The following is a 19,762-nucleotide window of genomic DNA, read 5'->3' on the forward strand; positions in this document are numbered from 1 at the left end:
CCTCAATCATGCTCTATGCGACCCCAGTTTGGAGCGAGGCGTTCCGGATGTCAGTTCAGTTAACACTAGCAAACTGAATGCAGTCTACAGGAGGACAGCCCTGAGGGTATGCTCTGCCTTCAGGACTATCTCAGATGATGCAGCATTCGTCATCTCTGGAATGATGCCGATTGACATCTTGGCAGATGAAATGGCGAATATATACTATGCGAAGCCAATCTCTCCCTTATTGCAGACGCAGAAGGCTGAGAGGGAGAAATCCATAATTAGATGGCAAGAGCGGTGGAAATGCACGGGAAAGGGTCGGTGGACTCACAGGCTTATTCCTGCCATCAAGGAGTGGTTGGAGAGACGACACGGTGAGATTAATTATAATCTCACCCAGTTTCTCACGGGACATGGAGGCTATCTCCAATACCTTCACAGGTTTAAATTGGAGACCTCACCCGACTGTCCAAATTATGATGGAGTCCCAGAGGACCCAGATCATGTATTCTCCCACTGTCCGAGATTTGGAGGAGGAATCTAGAGGAAGCTCTAGAAGAGGTGCTAGTATCAGAAAATCTGGGGCCGAAAATGCTAGCACATCAAGAGATTTGGGATGCGGTCAACTCCATGATCGCATCTATTCAAGATAAATTGCGAAAGGCAGAGGAAAGAAGAAAAGCGCGGTCACGTGCGCCGCGTATAGAAGAAATGGGATTAAGCTAGAGTGAGCTGACTCCGCCCCGTGATGTAATACCTTCTGGTGGTTCCGCGGGGCAGGGAGGGAGTCGGGGGTGGTTTTAGTGGGTAAAAATCCCACACACTGGTGTGTCCAGACCAGTGTCTTTTGAAGATTTCCACCTCCTCAAAAAAAAAAAAAAAACACAAACAGACAGACGGACAGACAGACACCGTCTCGATTCTAATAAGGTTTTGTTTCACACAAAACCTTAAAAAAGACGAACAGACAGTATACCAATTTTAATAAGGTTTTGTTTGTTTTGTTTTACACAAAACCTCAAAAATTTACATACAGCAACATTCGATATACACAATACACCCTTCGCACCCTCTATCTAAAACCTCGAAACGCCCACCAAAATGTTGAATGAATGTATAATAGGTCGATCATCTTTCAATCGCATCCGAAAGCAGAACCATTAAGAGATAACTCTCACCTGAGGCCTCAAAAACTTGATATGTATACATCCTGATAGTGATCACGTTTTTCAGGAAAGTTCATTATCTTTTTGAAATTCTAATTTTGTGAAACCAAAAATACAATTACATTTGGAAATGCTAACAATGTGGAAAAGATTCTCTTCTTCAGCGAAAACGAAAACATGAGTCATGGGACCTATAAATTACCTTGAAGGGTACCAGCTTGTTAGAGACACGAGTACTTAAGAGCGGACACCTACAAGTAGTTTTGAACTACCAAAAATCACTGTAAAACAAACAGCTTAGATAAAAGGGAACAATTTGTCAACCCGAGGTTTACTCACAATAAATAAAAACCTACACTAAAGCGAAACCATAAAGCATTTCTATTGTGGAGAGACCCTGATTTATAGATTAATGGGTAAAAAAATAATTTTCCACTGGTCTCCTGCGTCACAGCACCCAATTATTTAGATTATCTAAACTAAATACTACATTGTATTTGTCTACAGTGATTTTATGATTTATTTACAATTAACACGAAATTTAAGTCCCGGCAGCCTTACCCCGTATAAACATTCTATTGTGCTAAGAACTCTGGGACTTATCGCGATTAGTCAATGTAATAAAGAAAACGCCATAATTTATCCAAAAAGGAAGATAGTGGATATTTACCAAAAACACATTGTGATAAGGTTTTATACTGCACCTCATGTGTGCTCCCAAATAATGGTACAATACTCCGAAACGTGTTTTTATAGTAAATCTAACAGAGCGGACTCGTATATCACGAAGGTGGTGATGGGGTTTGTTTTGTGCTGAGTTGATTTGTTTTTAAATTATGACCTCGAGAAATAATATTTTTGTTCCAGATTTACAGCGTTCTAGACAAAATAATTAGTACGAGATGTGAGAACGTCTTACGGTAAGTATTTGTTCTTTGCAGTGATTTGCAATGCATTTTACAATTCTCACGCCGAGTTCAGCTGATTTACTTATTTAGGCGACTTAGAAATGGATTTAATTAAATTCAAAGTTAACATAGAATTATTGTGTCACATTTGACATGATAAGAGCCCAATGAAATATCTAACTGCAGACTCAGAGGCGGCAAATAGGAACAAACGAAAACTAGATTAAGTAGCTGAAAACTATGTATCTTATAAGTAATCTGAGGTGATAAATTTGATGTTAATGTCTCAACGCTATTTTCCAAAGAGCCCTATCAACATCACCTCTGAGGGTGTTCCGGATGAACGTGTAGCCATACGTAACTATCTGTCGAAGATGACCACCGCCCACATTTTGTTGAACTATTAGCTAACAGGCTATGAAGGATGTAATTCCCGGGGGCTGAAATATGATCAATAGTGATACTCTGTCTAGGCGTCCTTTTCTGGCTTGCAAAAATCGAGCCTGACTACGTCGCGTTACTGACATCTCTTGGTGAGAGGTCTTGCAAAAGACCGACCAAGAAAATACATACAATGTCGCTGAAAACAAAATGATCCGGTTGAAATATTCTAAACCTCAAAGAAATGCTAGGACATTCACCTCAGTCGACGCTGAGGGGGGAACAAACGCAATTCAACCATATTCTCATAAGGCTTTGTTTGAGGATTGAGGGACCCAAACTAGGTCGAAGTGAAATTACTTTGATGTTCGTCTGTCATTTTTTTCTCATAAAATGCTGCATATTGAATCTGAATAAAACAGAATTTCTGTCGTCCGATCGCCATGAAACCGGCACTATCACTGTCTGTGGCGGAGACCTACCCACAACTGAGCGATTTAAATATTTCGGATCAATGATATCAGCAAATTGAGAACTGCGTTATGAAATTTCTTCAAAGGTGGATGAAGTGGCATTCTTTGCAATCGGCGTATCAACAAACGTTTCAAATCTAAAATTTCCCGCAGTGTCATCCGCCTGTCCGCCTCTATGGTTCTAAATGTTGGCAACTATAAAATACAATGAAAGGCATCCCCCGGTAATGGAGACGAAAATGGACTAGTGACGTAACACGCCTTTATCACATTCAAAATGAGGATACTCGCGTTTTCGATGGTGTTGTCAAGCAATTTGCGCTAACGAGAATTCACTTACCAAGATTTGTCTGAACATTGAAGTCGATGGGAAACGACCAAAAAGCCGCCCGAAGTAACAATGGCCTGTATACGCTGAATGGAGATTTGAAAGTCTCTGGACTGCATTCAAATCAGACAAATGATAGAGAAAAATGACGTAACCTATCATTACAAGCCGGCTCCGATTCTCAAAGCCGGCCGTTTTGATGCCACACACTCCTAACATCATGGCTGCCGTGGTGCGAGCAGTGTCCAAACGGTTGACGCCTTCAGAGCTAGCCCGTAGCATTCTCAAGGGATAGCAGGTCTCCCATCTACTACGTCTAATACTTGCGTATGGAATATACTGGCGAATCATAGGATCACCCCTGCACCGACTCCCCAGACCATTTTTGATCCATCGGTTTCATAACCTTGCAACACATCGCCGGCCCTCCTCTGGTTGGTTGAACCTCTACTTCCGAAGACGCGCTCTTGGATCTACAACGCATAAGATATGAGGCTAGTTGTCTTTCGCAAACTCTTGGCCGTGCCTTACTTTTTTCTATTCACTAGCGATATTTATTATGGTTGCAAATACCGATATATCGGGAACTACTTGTTCGTTGTGTCCGGATAGCTGAGTGGTTGGAGCTCAAGGCTGTCATACAGAAGGTCGCGGTTTAAATCTCACTCGTGGCAGTGGAATTTGTATCGTGATTTGACGTCGAATGCCAGTTGACTCAGCTGTGAATGAGTATCTGAGTCAAATCCTATAATAATCTCGAGCAAGCTCAATTCTGACCACATTGCCTCCTATGGGGTACTGCAATCCTGTAGTTACGGTTACGATCTTGAATGAAGTACTTTAACACACTTCAAGGCCATGATCCAATTGGATTGTTCGCCAAGGATTATTATTATTACTTGTTACCTTCAACAGTGCTAACAAGAGGTTCCCGAAATGTCGATATTTGCAGCCATAATAAATATCACTAGCGAATAGAAAAAAGATTTCGTGCAGGAGCCTTCAGACTTTTTAAGCAAGGATGGGCACCTATGTTCCAATCTCGCAGATTCACTGATGCTTTCAATATTCTGACAATAGTCGAGGCAGGACCACCTCCTAAAACTTTTTTGGCCTACTTGTGCCTCTTCAGGCAGTCCTTGTTTGAGCTTCCTGAGGAAGTCAAAGAAAGTCTCACTCCTTTCGTTGATTTCCAAGCTGCTCCAAAACGAATGTCTTGCATTGGTGTCGCAGTCCATCAACAGGCTGACCTTCTTTGATCCGATGGTAGACGCCAAATGTTGTTGTTCTTCTGGAAGAGCCGATTAAGGAGATATACACGTTCTTTGCTCCCGCGTGATTACGATTAGGTCGTTGGAACTCAGGTCAGAACACAGAAGGGTCTTTCTGGCGGCAATACATGCTCAAGGTCTCCCCCAATAAGTGCCGCTTGTGCTATGGAATAAATTGTAATATTTGTGTTAGAGCCCTCTGATAGTTCGTCCTTCTCTGATTCTCCCTTCCTTATAACTACCGAATCATTCATGGAAATCCTGGTATTTTGAAAACGCAAGCGACCGGGCTACTGAGAATCCCATCGTATGGGGCAACCTTAACGCTAATATTAGCAAAGCGTAAACCGAAAAAGTTCCTGGAGAATTACTCCACTGAACGATTTCGCAATTCGTGCCTTGTCGGGCGGCTGTTGCTGTTTCCATGTTTTTATTATTTGGAGTCCGAGCCCTTGTAAACTTTACACCTCCTTTTTTGCTATTCGACCTCACCTTAAGAGCAATTACGCTTAAAGGGAATGCGCCACCGTCTGCTGGTCACAGAATATGTATTCCTTTTTGATACTGGCTCTTAAGCGGGATTCCAGTGCACCTCCGCTTCTTTGCTAGTTTCGAGTGGCGAACATTATTCTCATCCCTAGCTTGTGGGGGAACCCCTAATATAGACGGTTTTGGGTTTTAGGGAGTACCGTGGCTGGCCTAGTTCAACGACAGGGTCTTTCAAATTGGGAACCATTAATCCGTCTGCCGCCTCGCTCCCGGTTGTTGGTTTCAGCAGCTACGGCGCAACTGTGTTGCCTTCGACCGTTACTGTCTCCTGATTGCACGTCGGTAGTTCATCCTACAAGGATACGCCTTGCATCACCACCTTTTCTCCCTCTAATCTCCACTTTCAAGAAAAATGATCACCCTGGCTAGCCCGGCTTCCTTGGCAAGGATCTTACTTGAAACTGAAGGAGCCCCAAGATCCAGAGTCTACATGTCAAAGATACAACTGACCTTATTGCAAGCTCTTGCTCCCGACACCAGCTTCACATCTGTTACCATTTGGCTTTCCAGAGCACAAAATTTCATTGCCATTAGTGTGATAAAAGGGAGAGGAGTACTCTCCACAGTCCCACCATCTTACTTCGCTCAGGCCCAGAATGTCCAGACTATATCGTTGGAATTTCCGCTTGAGTTGAAGAAAGTGAGGAAACCAACTACAGTTCGTTTTCGATAACCAAAGGTCTTCGACATGAAGTCAATCCCTACCCGCGGAGTTGTCGACGTCTCGATAGCAGTAAATTTTCGAAATTTGCAGGGTGCTGCCCACATATTTTGATCCCTTTCAGCCGCTTCTTACGACACGCAGGGAAAACTGAGTGTATTCTTAAGCTAAACAGAAACAAAATTGACAAAGCATGGATGCATGCAGAAAGTTTGACAGTTTGATGCAGTTTACAACCTGGCGCCGTCATCGGACCTTATTTCTCAAAAGAGAGTGATTTCAAACGACTTTCAGTGACCATCGACAACATCGGTATATTCGAGATGTGGCTCTAACAAGACGGCATATGTTCCACACCAACCACGCAACGCTCGAAGTTGTAAAGGAAAAATTGGGCAGCTGGGTCATCTCGTGGCGAACGTTCTTTAATTGGTTGCCGCGATCATGTGACTTGACATCCCCGTGGCATCCACGTCAAGAATTTAGTCTCTTGCTAACAAGTCAACCACTTTCAATGAGTTCAGAGGTAACACTCGAGGCGCTATTGTCGTAATAAGGTCGTACATATTGGACCTAGTCATCAATTATTGGACAGCTCACTTAAAGCGCTGTCAGTGAAGCTGAGACGGCCATTTGAAAGATTAGGTATTCCATACATAATGACATAAATGCAGCTTCAATAAAAAGATAGAATCAATTTGATATCTGATATCTTATTGTGTTATTTCAATTTCATTTCCTACCGTTCTTACCTAGTCCTCCTGTAGTAACAGTTAGGGATTCCAGGTGAAATACTATAAGGTGAGGGCAGTTGTTGTTAACTTTCAGCTGAGATCATTGCCAATCTAGAAGGTGCAGATGGAAAGCAGGTTGTGTAACTTATCAACGAGTCCATATTATTGGTATCTTGAAGGATAAACGTTAAAAATGTTGAAAGATTTAAGACGCTGTGATATCACTTCACTCATCCTTAGACAATGAAACTGTACTCAGGCGACGGTAGGTAGAATACCACGTTATGTACCCGAACAAGTGATCTAGAGAGGAAGCACATCGAGAGTATAATGCAACAAATAAAACAAGGAATTACAAGTATAATATATGTTGATGAAAGCCTTACTTTCCTACGGAATCCGACTTTGGAACGCACATCCAATGTCGGCCGGCTAGAATCCGGCAGAAGTGATTTGAACGACATGCGGTGAACAACAGTGGCAGATAGCGAATTCGGCACAGTGGGATATATGATGAAATCCAAGGAGTCCGTTGCAAAACTCAATCGACAATACCAACAACTGTCATTACCTTTAAACTGCAAGAACCAATTACAGAAGCGAGAGAAGTGAAACGGATTTCCCAAGAGGCCAAGGACCAAAACTGGGCTGTTGTGCCACAGAAGGCATAAATCAAGATCGTTATTTTAGCATCGCAACTATGAGCACAAGAACGCTACCTAACAACTCGTGGCAGGTCGAACTTTTCGAACTATATTAAGAGAATAAATCAGCGATGAGAACGAATTCATAAAAGAAAAGAATAATAGATTAGAGGTTCCCTGCTTAGCACTATGTGGGGTGTCCTGAAACACAACCCTTATTACCTCTAACAAATGAAATTCAATTTCAATTTCTCATTTATCACGAAATTTATCCACAGTGTTAAAATTAAATTCCCAGTGTCAAACAGATTAAAGGCAGACGAAAATAAATAATTTGAAACAAGAAAACCTCCATTTATCCAAATACATAGAACACGTGACATCAAGGATCAAAACGTGTCCAACTATTTATCTTCGATCATACTGATACCTGCTTGAGCGCCTCTTCAAAAAATCATCTCCATGAAACCACGGGCGACAATATTTACTTTCGGGTTGTAATCTCACGCTTCGTCGATATCCTTATTGGGTGTCAAATTAAACAGTCGAACACGTGCCGCAACCCATGCCACTACTAATAATAAACACATTCTGCAACACATTACAAGAATTTTTCCGCTTTCCTGATGGACCATGGTTGCTGTGAGGATGGCTTACGTGTGAATAGGAAAAGTCCCGATGATGCTGTGGTGATAAGCGTTTTCCGTTGTTATGAGTTTGTTTGGAATTTTCTCATTACGAAGACAGGGAAAAATTGATTTGCTTCCATAACTCGCCTCTTGCTTACAAAATATTTTGTCATCATGTAGGAGAAAGGAATTCTTCGCTGCCGAGGGTATTGTGATTTCTGGCCTACACAGTTTGGATGTTGATCTGATGTTTAGTCATTAAAAATTGTGCCACGCGTAATACATAGAATAAGTATCTTCTTTGTAATCTCACACCTTCCACACCTGCGGTTATTCTTAATAGACCACATCCTTAACGTATGATAAATGAACTACCGAGGTTACTTGCAAAGATCGAGGCTAATTGGACGAAATTTTTTCAACCCGGTGTACGTTACGAAAATTCCCTTCCCCTTCTAATTTCAGATTTAAAATTGATCAAATAATATTTTCTCGAGGAGAAAAAAAACTTCCAATTCGCATTGAATCCGCACTTTCTCCACGGGAGATAGCTAAGCCAGCGAAAAACCAAAAACTCAGCATGCTGGGATGAATGCATTTAATTTGATGCTACCAAAACGATTTGCACAAGTGACTGCCCTCGCAGCAGTATCCATTGCATTTGATCCAGCATCGCCGCAAGACGACAATATTGCCAAAGATATACGTAGAAAAGGCGCCCAACGAAGACACATTGGTGAATTCTTCCAAGCACCAAATAATAGAACTTCCAATTGTTCTGATTCTGATATCCTCATCGTGACACATGGAATCCTCCGGAGCGTAAACACTTAAAACTGCTCACTCCCTGTAACGCTCCCATGAACAATAGAATCTCGTAATCTTTCCTTTCAAAAGTCAAAACTCCTGAACTACTGAAGCAAAATTCCTTCGACATCCTTGCGCTTACGCCATACATGAACTGCTTGCAGCGGATTTATAGAGCCAGAATCGCTAAGATGCATCCTTCTTCCCTTTCATTACGATCATGTACAAATAAGCAGTGAGGGTGCTTAGTATCATCGAACACCGTTTGAATATTTATTCGAAAATTGTTTGCGGGTATTTGTGCGCTTTTGTGCATTTTCCGCTTAATCCTTGAATGAAACCAACAAAGGTTTCCATATAGAAAACACCCTTCGGAGCGCTGTGTATTTGAGGTAGGGTAATATCATATTTTCCGCTCAGTTTATGCCTTTCAAGGGCTGTCATATCGAAGGAAAAGTGGATGTTTCGGTACCACAGCAACGGTAGAGGACGACCTGATTCGCTCTGTACACACTAAGGCAAATGCAGGAAAAATTGGCCCAACTTTGTAGAAGAAAATGAGGAAATTAAAAGAGCGGAACATTCAAAGCAAGAATTGACTTCATCCCCCCTCTAAAATTATGAAAAAAATTAATTTATAAAAATTTACGAAGCTCGCACTTTTTCACAAAAAAATATCAAATGCTTTACTTACAATATCTTTACTGACACATATCAGAAGCTACCATTCAAGGATATTTCACCCCATCTTCTCCTGCACAGAAACAATTGCTAGGACCCCTCTACATTCAGCCCTCATTATTATTCGCACTAGAACCCTTGGATTTGTGTCCTTTTATGAATTCGAATCGGGCCAAGTGTACAAATTTAATAGTGATACCCGATTATGACTACTAAAGTGATCAAATTAAGGACAACGGGGCGTTAAATTGTTTGGGGGTGGTTTTCCTATTGTCCGGAAAACATTTATTTGTCATGGTTTCATTAAAATGTTTATTTACATTTAATATTTGATATTTCATTGGGATTTTCACTATTTGGTGTTTATATTGATGCTCATGAAACCTTTAATGACTTCACATTTGCACCAAGACCTATTGGGAGAATTTATCAAGAGATAATGCCATAATCCTGGAAATTTATTGCAAGGACACACTTTATTGCTTCTCGTGGTTTATTAGTCGGCAATATGTTTGCATTTTGAACTGAAATGAGAGGGCGGATTGCAATTGAGGCAAATCTGTTTTCTATGCAAATGAACTTGCCAAAAGAAACTTAATCCTTTTTCTTCCGATGATTAATAGTTATTTATTCACGCTGGAAATTTCGAATTGAGTTTGACCAATAATTTATCATGTAGATGAACCAATTTCCTGTCGGAGGGTAGATGCCATAAACTTTTCCTATTGATCATCTGGAAATGAACCTTCATTTATAACTTGGTTTTAACTACTCAATCTCGGCCTTTGAAGTTGTGTAGCAAACCATGAACTTATAGTTGTACCTTAGTAGCACGACGTCCGTCTATTTTGTCGTTGATTAAGTCAAGTGTTTCATCAGCTAGCTTGAAGCAGTCCATCTAGAAGGTCATCTTTGATCATAGTTGTAAGACGTAACTGACGCCGCTTCAGAGGGATCAAGCAGTAGACTAGACTCTTGGACTGTAGGTAGGGTGATGCAGGATATAGTTCACAGGTAGCCGAGGGATTGATATGTTACTTTCCAAGAGCCAAGCCTCTCGTCTACCAATACCTTAGTCGTGTAGCCACATACTGTACGAGGTAAGCCTACCACTAACAAAACGGTACGAATCTACACCGAGGAGTCCGCCATTTCAGAATGTTGTGCCAACCGTACCCATTGGATAGTTTACAGCCAAGGGGTAACTAACTATATTCAGCGTCACAGATACCTGGTCACCTCAGTGAAAAAGTTTGACCTTATCATGCTACAGGAGGCAACAGCATGTACCTACTAACCCCCATACTCGTGGGAATCGAATCATCATCATCAACGGCGCAACAACCAGTATCCAGCCTAAGCCTGCCTTACTAAGGAACTCCAGACATCCCGGTTTTGCGCCGAGGTCCACCAATTCGATGTCACTAAAAGCTGTATGGCGTCCTGACCAACGTCATCATTCCATCTCAAGTAGGGTCTGCCTCGCCTTCTTTTTCTATCATACATATTGCCCTTATAGACTTTTCAGACTGGATCATCCTCATCTATGAGGATTAGGTGACCCGCCCAACGCAACCTATTGAACCGGATTTTATCTACAACTTGACGTTCATGGTATCGCTCATAGATTTCGTCGTTATGTAGGCTACGAGATTTTCCATCCTCATGTAGAAAGCCAAAAATTCTTCGGAAGATTCTTCTCTCGAACGCGGCCAAAAGTTGGCAATTTTTCTTGCTAAGAACCCCCCAGATCTTGCACAGTAAGAGCTTTGACCCTATTACAAACTATCGGTCTTCGGTCAATATAACTCATACCCACATCGGGTGGGGTGAGGTGATGAGACGTCATCTGATGAGTTCGAGTCCTGAGCAAAAAAATAGTATGAACCACTTCCACAATTTGCAGCGCCTCGTCATCGGCAGCACACTATTGCAGCATATGACCTAATATAAAATCAGTTGGGTTTCTACTGACCGGCAATGAACATCTAATCACTTCGACCATATCGTAATCACCAATAGATAAAGGATGTTATCTAAATAATCATAACAAAAGAGGTGCTGACATCAGCCTGAAAAAGGACCATAATTTTATCGACGCTTACCTTCACTAGCGTGTCGCTAGTGCATCTGATGCAGTCACTGTAGAGTTTCTATTTCCACTATTGAAAAATTCTCAGGATTCGAGATCCAAGGGGACGATCGGACCGATTCGAAAAAGGAGCCGCCGTCTTGAGTACAACAACTTAATGTCTTGTAGTGTAGATACGTTGAATATACCCGTTGAGCACTACATCTCTTTTGGAGTAGTAATTTGACGTGAAAGAGGCAACTTTGACCTAATTTTTTTTTTATTATTATAAATAGAAATCTTAAAAAGATGCTGCTGCGCCAGGTTGTGGCAGTTGTGGAATTCTCACCCACTATAGCAGATCCTCGCGGAACCACCGTAAAGTATTAGTATTAAAGTATTCGCTAGGAGGCCCTAGTTTACACCAGCATGACTAAGTCACGAATTCGTTGCGCTCGGTCGAGCTCCGGTAGCTTTTCGTGCATCACAGTTACTATTGCATTTATCACGCTCCAATTTGCTTCCGACCTCAGCATCTCCTCCACGAGATTATGGGGTCCGATAACTGCATTGAGCTCGTCATTTAACCTCCTTTTTTCAATCGCGAATCTCGGACAATGGAATATGACATGCCCCGGGACCCCGGCTGTAGCGCCGCACTCGGGACTGTCTGGGCACTCATCCAATGCGAAGCAAAGCAAGTAGTTCCTATAACCACCGTGTCCCGTAAAGTGGTAGTCGGCACGGTGGTTATTCTGTGTCTCATTCGCTAAGAGGTGCAAGGGAATTATCCTCATGATGACACACAGCCTCACCGAACACTGTCCTATATGCGTTGCACACCCTCAGTGCGAATGGCCGCTATATCGAACTCACCCTCTACTAGTTCACCGTGTTGCCCACTACGCCCGCATATAGCAGGATAGACTTCACCACCCTTGCGATAAGCAACCGACGACTAAATGTTGGCCATTATTAGACGTAGTCAGTTCAATTTGGCATCGATCGTTACCCCAGGTATCTAATGATCCATTTTGAAACGACATCGTAATTACCATCCCGGATTATGACAGTATGTAATTGATAATAAAGGTCGCGTCCGTCTTCTTGTCCGCCAGGTCCAGTTTCACCATTTGTAGTCATGCTTTAATGGCATGAATGGTTTCACCTCAAATAATAATCCATACAATCCCACGTCCTCGGGGTGTTTTGCAACTACTGCCACCACCTGGTCGTCAGTAAAATCAATCACCGTTGCCTCCTTTGGCTCGCGAAGGCCGAGCACTCCGTCAGTTATTCTGTTCCAAAGCCTTGGGGAGCACCTGCTATCACAACATGTTCCTTCGGTCTGACGTTGATTTCGTGCCAAAGAAGTCTTTCCGGAAAGTAGCTCTTCATTATCCGCACTAAGTAACTAGGGACATCTAGTTTAGCTAGGGGGTACTTAATCCCAGTTGAACGAGTCAAAGGTATTCCTCACATCCAGCGTCACCACCACGCAGCATTTACCAGCGGCCGATTTCTCCCGAGCGAAGTCCACCGCCATACCGCCGCCTCGATAGACCACCTGCTAGCTCCACGAACAGAAGCAGCCTGCTGTATGTCACCCTGTTTATTTTGGTTTCGGTAACAGAACCAACCTCTTTCCCCAGTGGAAAGGGAAACACTCCTTCCACCATGCACGACTCTGTGGGCCTGATTTTAGTGGCCAACTTTAGGGCTTTGTTCGCAATCCCGTCCAATCCTGGAGCCTTACTATATCCAATTCGTCTACAAATCTTTTGTAGTTCCTCCTCGGTTACCCCGGAGACTAAAAAAATGTCGTATTGAACTCTCGGCTGACGTCCACTTTCTTTCTGTTGTGGGAAAAGTATTGCGATTATTTTCAACAAGGGTCGCGGGCATATCACTTGTGGTGATTTTTGTCCACGAATCTTGTTCATTACAACCTTCTAAACAACGTCCCAGGGGTTCGTATTTCCCTCAAGACACAACTGCTTAATGGGAGTCCTGACCCAAAAATTAACAAATATTGACTTTTTTTCCTTAAAAATTTGTCCTTTTCTGCTGCAAATTTTGATAAAAATATTGTAAAGATCATAAAATTGGAACCGCTTCAAAAAATGTTTGGTCGACCCACTCCACCCAAAACAAAATAAAAAAAATATAGAAAGCAAAAGACTAAAAAACGAGAAAAAACTTTTTCCGGAAACATTTAAAAAATATTTTTCGTGATCATACTACGTAAAACAACCGTAAAGTCAAGGTAATGTGAAGGTTATACCGAGGGTGAATAGTAAATTCGATATAGAAAAAAAAATCGGTACATATTTCATCATTACAAAATAATTGGTTGATATTTTTAGTTCAAAATCGGTACAAACATTGCCCAAGTAATATTGAAACTAACAAAAGTTTCATTGATTAGTTCTCAATTCCGCTTATTTTCCCGTATAGCCTTCTTAAGACTACTTCATAGATCCCGGTATTTTTCTCCGACGGCTGATGTTTTGGCTTCTTGCCCTTTGACAAAGCCTCTTGAAAAACGAGATCTCTTAGTTCCACCAGTAGTTTCATTTCCTACTCTGGTGGAACTTCCGTCCCGGCATTGTAAAGTCGAAAGCGTCAGTTACCCGCTGAAATAGAAGGCTCAATTTTTCCAGAGCCATTCCCTTCGGATCATAGCCTCTTTCTGAAGGCGCCAAGGATATCTCCTCCTCCAGCTCTAGTAGACCACCCATCTATACTGGTTTTTCCACTTCTGTTGTTCATTCAACTGTCACCTCCTTCGTTTCCGATACCGAGAAAGATGGTCTGGTGCTCACTCAGGCTGTAGTGTTTGCTCACCTGAAAAGTCAACACTCTCACCAACAAGATACTGAAGTAAGTCAGATCGATGTTGGAGACTGATCCTCTGAATCGGAAGGAGGGTACGGATCCAACGTTGACTAGAACAGTGTCCAGCTCCACCAAGGTTTCAAGCAGGATTTGGCGCTGGTGTTTGTCATTTGATTAATTTGATACATATACATTCATTTAGCACAAAACATAATTCATCATCATTAACGGGCGCAACAACCAGTATTCGGTCTAAGACTGCCTTAATATGGACAGACACCCACGTACATAAGGACTGGCAAGATCATAATCTTGTATAGTAAGAGCTTTGACCCTATGGTGAGACGTTTCGAGCGGAACAGTTTTTGTAACCTGAAATAGGCTCTGTTGGCTGCCAACAACCGTGTGCGGATTTCATCGTCATAGCTGTTATGGTTGTGATTTTCGATCCTATATAGAAGAAATTTTCAACGGTGCCAAAGTTGTGGTCTCCTAATTTCAATGTGTACGTTTGACCAGTACGATTTGATGTTGTTCGTTCTTTGCTTTTTGGCGCTAACGTTGTCACCATGTACTTCGTCTTGCCTTCATTAATGTACAGCCCAAGATCTCGCGCCGCCTGTTACATCTAAATGAAGGTAGACTGTACATCTCGGGTTGTTCTTCCCATTATGTCAATATCGTCAGCATAGGCCAGTAGTTGGGTGGACTTGAAGAGGATTGTGCCTCTCGCATTTACGTCTGCATCGCGAACCACTTTCTCCAGTGCCAGGTTGAAGAGTACGCATGATAGAGCATCCCCTTGTCGTAGACCGTTGTTGATGTTGAATGGTCTAGAGAATGATCCTACAGCTTTCATCTGGCCTCGCACATTGGTCAGGGTCACCCTAGTCAGTCTTATCAATTTCGTCGGGATACCGAATTCTCTCATGGCCGTGTACAGTTTTACCCTGGCTACAGTACCATAGGTGGCTTTAAAGTCGATGAAAAAATGGTGCAACTGATTTCCATATTCCAACAGTTTTTCCATAGCTTGCCGCAGAAAGAAAATCTGATTTGTTGCTGATTTGCCTGGAGTGAGTATGGGCCAATGATGTTCTGGGCGAATGGGGCTTACTGACCTAGCAAGATAGCGGAGAATATCTTATAGATGGTACTCAGCAACATGATACCTCTATAATTGCTGCCCTGTCTGATATCTCCCTTTTGATGCATAATAAAAATAATAATCGTTGGTGCAACAATCCATATTGGATCAGAGCCTTGAAGTGTGTTAGAGCACTTCATTCATGACCGTAACGATACACTACAGGATTACAATACCCTGTAAGAGTCAATGTGGTCAGCATTGCGCTCGCCCGAGATTATTACCCTGATTTGACTCAAGTACTCATTCACATAAAAATGAATTTTGTTTTGGGATGAGCTTGTCCTTAGCCCACCATCTACTTGATGGCGGGCTTCACATATTTGAGAAGCAACTTACTTCTGCTATTCAGTGCGCGGACTACTCTTTCGTGGGCGAGCGCCCAGTACTTTTAAAAATTTTAAATATTGGCTACGGCAGCGTCTGATGAGATCGCCTCTGCCCTGCGATCGAAACCATATAGCCAATATTTAAAATTTTTAAAAGTACTCATTCACAGCTGAGTCGACTTTGTATCCGACGTCAAATCACGATACAAATCTCACTGCCACCAGTGAGATTTGAACCGCTACCTTCCGTAATATAGTCTTGCGCTCTAACGACTCAGCTATCCGAACACATTTTTTTTATGTATGAGACATACCTCGTTGCCAGTCGTCAGGCATTGACGCGCTGTCCCACACCTTGAGCACAAGTTGATGAACCACTTGGTATAATTGGTCGCCTCCATATTTAATCAATTCGGCTGTAATTCCATCGGCTTCTGCGACTTATGATTTTTAAGCCGATGAATTGCACGGACTGTTTCTTCTATGCTTGGTGGTGGCAGTATTTGTCCGTCGTCATCAGTTGGCGGGACCTGCATCTCGCCGATGATCCGGTTATTCAGTAATTCATCAAAGTACTCAACGCATTGATCCAATATGTTCATTCTGTCGGAAATCAGATTCCCCTCTTTGTCTCGTCAGGACGAACATCGAGGTGTGTATGGCTTCATCCTGCTAACTTGTTGGTAAAACTTCCTCACCTGATGCGGTTGCTCCCTGTACTTTTCGAGTTCACAGACCTGTGAGTTCTCCCAGGTTTCCTTTTCCCATCTGTGAAGTCGCTTCTCCGCTCGACGGAGTTCGTGATAGGTCTCTACGCGTGTACGCGTTCTTTGAGAATGCAACATTACCCGGTATGCAGCATTCTTCCGTTCCATTGCTAGCTTACATTCATCGTCGAACCAGCCGCTCCGACTTTTCTTGCGGCTGGGGCCAAGTATGTTTGTGGCCGTATCAATGATAACGCTCTTCAGATGGTTGTGAAGATCATTTGTAAATGCTTCACCTCCAGGACATCTGTTACCTGCGGTTATTGCGGTATCCATTTCACCCTTGTAGGTGTTGCGGAGGGTTGTGTTGTGAATGGCTTCAGTATTCACTGTCACCTGATTGTCAGAGGGGTTTGTAGGTGATGTTGTTATTCGAGCTCGGGGCGCTATGCCAACGGGATAGTGATCCGAATCTATATTTGCCCCCTTATATTTTCTGACAGTCATCAAGGCTGGGACGTGGCGGTGTTCAATCAACACTTGGTCAATTTGGTCCCATCTAGAGAGGCCCACGTATATTTGTGGACCGTTTTTCTCGCCAACCTGGTACTTCCAACAACCATTTCGGGCGATACTGCTAACTGAATAACCCGCAGTCCGTTATCATTGGTCTCCCTATGTAAACTATGGGAGCCAACATATCGCCTGAATACGGACTCCGCCCCTACTTGACTGTTAAAATCTCCAAGTATGATTTTGATATCATACTTGGGGCAGGCTTCGAGGGTCCGTTCAACTGCCTTGCAGAAGGTATCCTTCTCCGACTCTGCAGTCTCCTCTGTAGGCGCGTGAATTTAACTCGTTTTTAGGCGCGGGAGGCTCGCCTTCATCCTTCTTCGTCTGCAGCTTTTCGTTAAGAAAGAGCTCGCAGCGGTCACTACGTGGAGCTTGAGATAGGGTTTGGTAGTAGAGCTGTTGGTATTGATTCAGCAGGCGTTTGCCAGGTTTTATGCTGCATCGTGGGTACCAATCCCCGTTTCGCCCTGGGACCTATACTACCCTTTGACCTCGAAAGATAATTACACCTATCTTTTACGAGTACGGAGGATGAAACCGTAACCGACTTCGTCCCTTACTTTTTACCAATTTTAAATTGAGGTTATTCCGTTGTAAAGTGATTGCCAGTGTTACTCGAAAACTCCAAACGTTTATCATTTTATGCCTGCGACATGTCATCGAACTATTCTGATAGTCGATGATTGGCCCAAACAACAACTGCTGTCAATAGGCACAAGCGATCATAATATAAGGTAATATCCTTGCGCGTAATTTGAAGTAGAGGAAGGGAGAAGACCGTCTATTAGTTCTTCACGTCCAAATTTTGTTTTTCCTTTCGAATTAGGGGAATGGAATCCGTTGATACACCTCACATTTGTTAATGACATATTAGTTGAGAATCTCAGCAGTACACGAATGGTGAGCACTCACCATAATCGATCCAAAAATAGCTTTAAGATAAAAAAGTCCTGGCAAAATCTATACATAATGATTTAGATGCTTGGCGGTCGTCATAATATGAAACAAATTACAATGATAGCGATGATCCCATAAATTATTGCAGATACACCGTACAAAGAAGTACTTAAATCCGCCAAAAAAGAACAGATGGCAAATGAGCGAATATGTTACTCGCAAGGAGAGCATTAATAAACGATTAATACACGAAAATTGAATCAAAAGAGCTCCTCGAGTACGTGTTTTACATGCAACGCAAATATTTATGAGGCGCGCTATTCATCCCGAAGCCGAGCACCGGGTCCGACGACAGCGAAGAGCAGGCACATAACAATTCAGCTCCTATTCCCTTTCCGGGAGGGTGTTATAAAGAATGCGGTATTCGACAATTTAATAAAAGGATTAAGTGCCGTCACTTTCTAAATCCTTTGCATTTATTATAAACACTTCAACTTGTTGGCTACAAATAACGTCTATTGCGTTATTAACTCATCCCCCGAGGGTGCTAAGCTCTCAAGCTCTTTCCACAAGGACACAAGTATTAGACGACTATGTAGAGAGTTATGCAGATATCACCTCCATCATCCACGCCGCCACCCCCCCGGCATGAAAAATGAACACTACAGAGTGTCTGTGTATTCGACAATGTTGTTTGATTTCGAAGGAACAAGTGGAGTAATTTTGATTACTCAGAACAAGTGCCAGAATATACCAATGCTCGTCTACTCAACTTTATCCCCCGAATTCGTCCTGGTTACGGTCACAATGACAAAGAATTCTGAATTGAATTTTCAAGCCGAACAAATGTGTGAGTACATTTGAAATTTCATTTCAGCATCGTTCGATGCTTTATGGACGAGCGCAAGTGGTTTTCAGTACTTACGGACTCTTTTCGTCCTTCGCTTCCGTATTCCGTAAAAGGCTTCGTTGTTGGTATGAAGCCCAGGAATCCAGAATTCTGCCGATATACATAAAATGGCAAACAAAGCGTTTTATTCGATTGAAAAGCGAAATAGGGTACTGCCACTCTCGGCGTGTAGTGCATCCGTAAAACAGACTACGGAGCCTTTATTCAGAGGCTTTGTTTGTAATATCAAGCAGCCCGTAGAGTACATGATTTGTATACAAAATTAAGAGCTCTTGTAACTTTGATCGGCCCATAGCTATCGATTCGGAACGATATGAGTACTTGTTCTGGTATTCCAATTTTGCATAATTTGAAAATTTAATATTACCTTCTCAGTTTGCTAGGGTGTAACCAGTTCCATTTTCACAAATTATATCAACCAAAATCGAATTGTTTTCGTGAGCTGTAGAAACGGCCTCCATTTATGTGCTTTGCAGTAATCCATTATGCAAAAAAATTGAATTAAGTTTATTAATTTTATGGTAATTTGACGCTATCCTTAAAACTTTACTATCGGTGGTTCGCCCTGAACAATTCTCTAACCCCATTCGTTTAGAACCCCCGATTTTGAGTGAAACCATGATCGGGTCGACTTACAACGAAATAAGACAGTTAGATCTACGATAAGGAATGCTTCAATTTTTTCTACTCTTCAACTCAGGACAACTAATTAAGAGGCTAGGGTTCCTTCCCGTCAACTGTCGTGTTGTATACTATCCACAGACCTACTTCCCCAGGGCCAGCTTGGATTCCTTGATTTCATATCATTTCACGTGAGATAACACCGCCTGCGTAACATATACTGATCAAATCTGATTGATCTGATCCCTAAATCAAGCAACTTCGAGTATCAACTTGGCTCCTCAGGACTAAACCCAACTATTTGAAAATAAACCAGTCAACTTGGAGAGTAAATTCACCAGTTCTAGATCTACCGCGGCCTTATGAATAACGTACTTGTTAAATTCACAGCAAATCCATCCTCCACCTGAGTGTATAAGGAAATGGTTACCTTTCCACCTACAACTATT

Source organism: Hermetia illucens, chromosome 1 (genome assembly GCF_905115235.1).
Source record: "Hermetia illucens chromosome 1, iHerIll2.2.curated.20191125, whole genome shotgun sequence".
Classification (NCBI taxonomy): domain Eukaryota; kingdom Metazoa; phylum Arthropoda; class Insecta; order Diptera; family Stratiomyidae; genus Hermetia; species Hermetia illucens.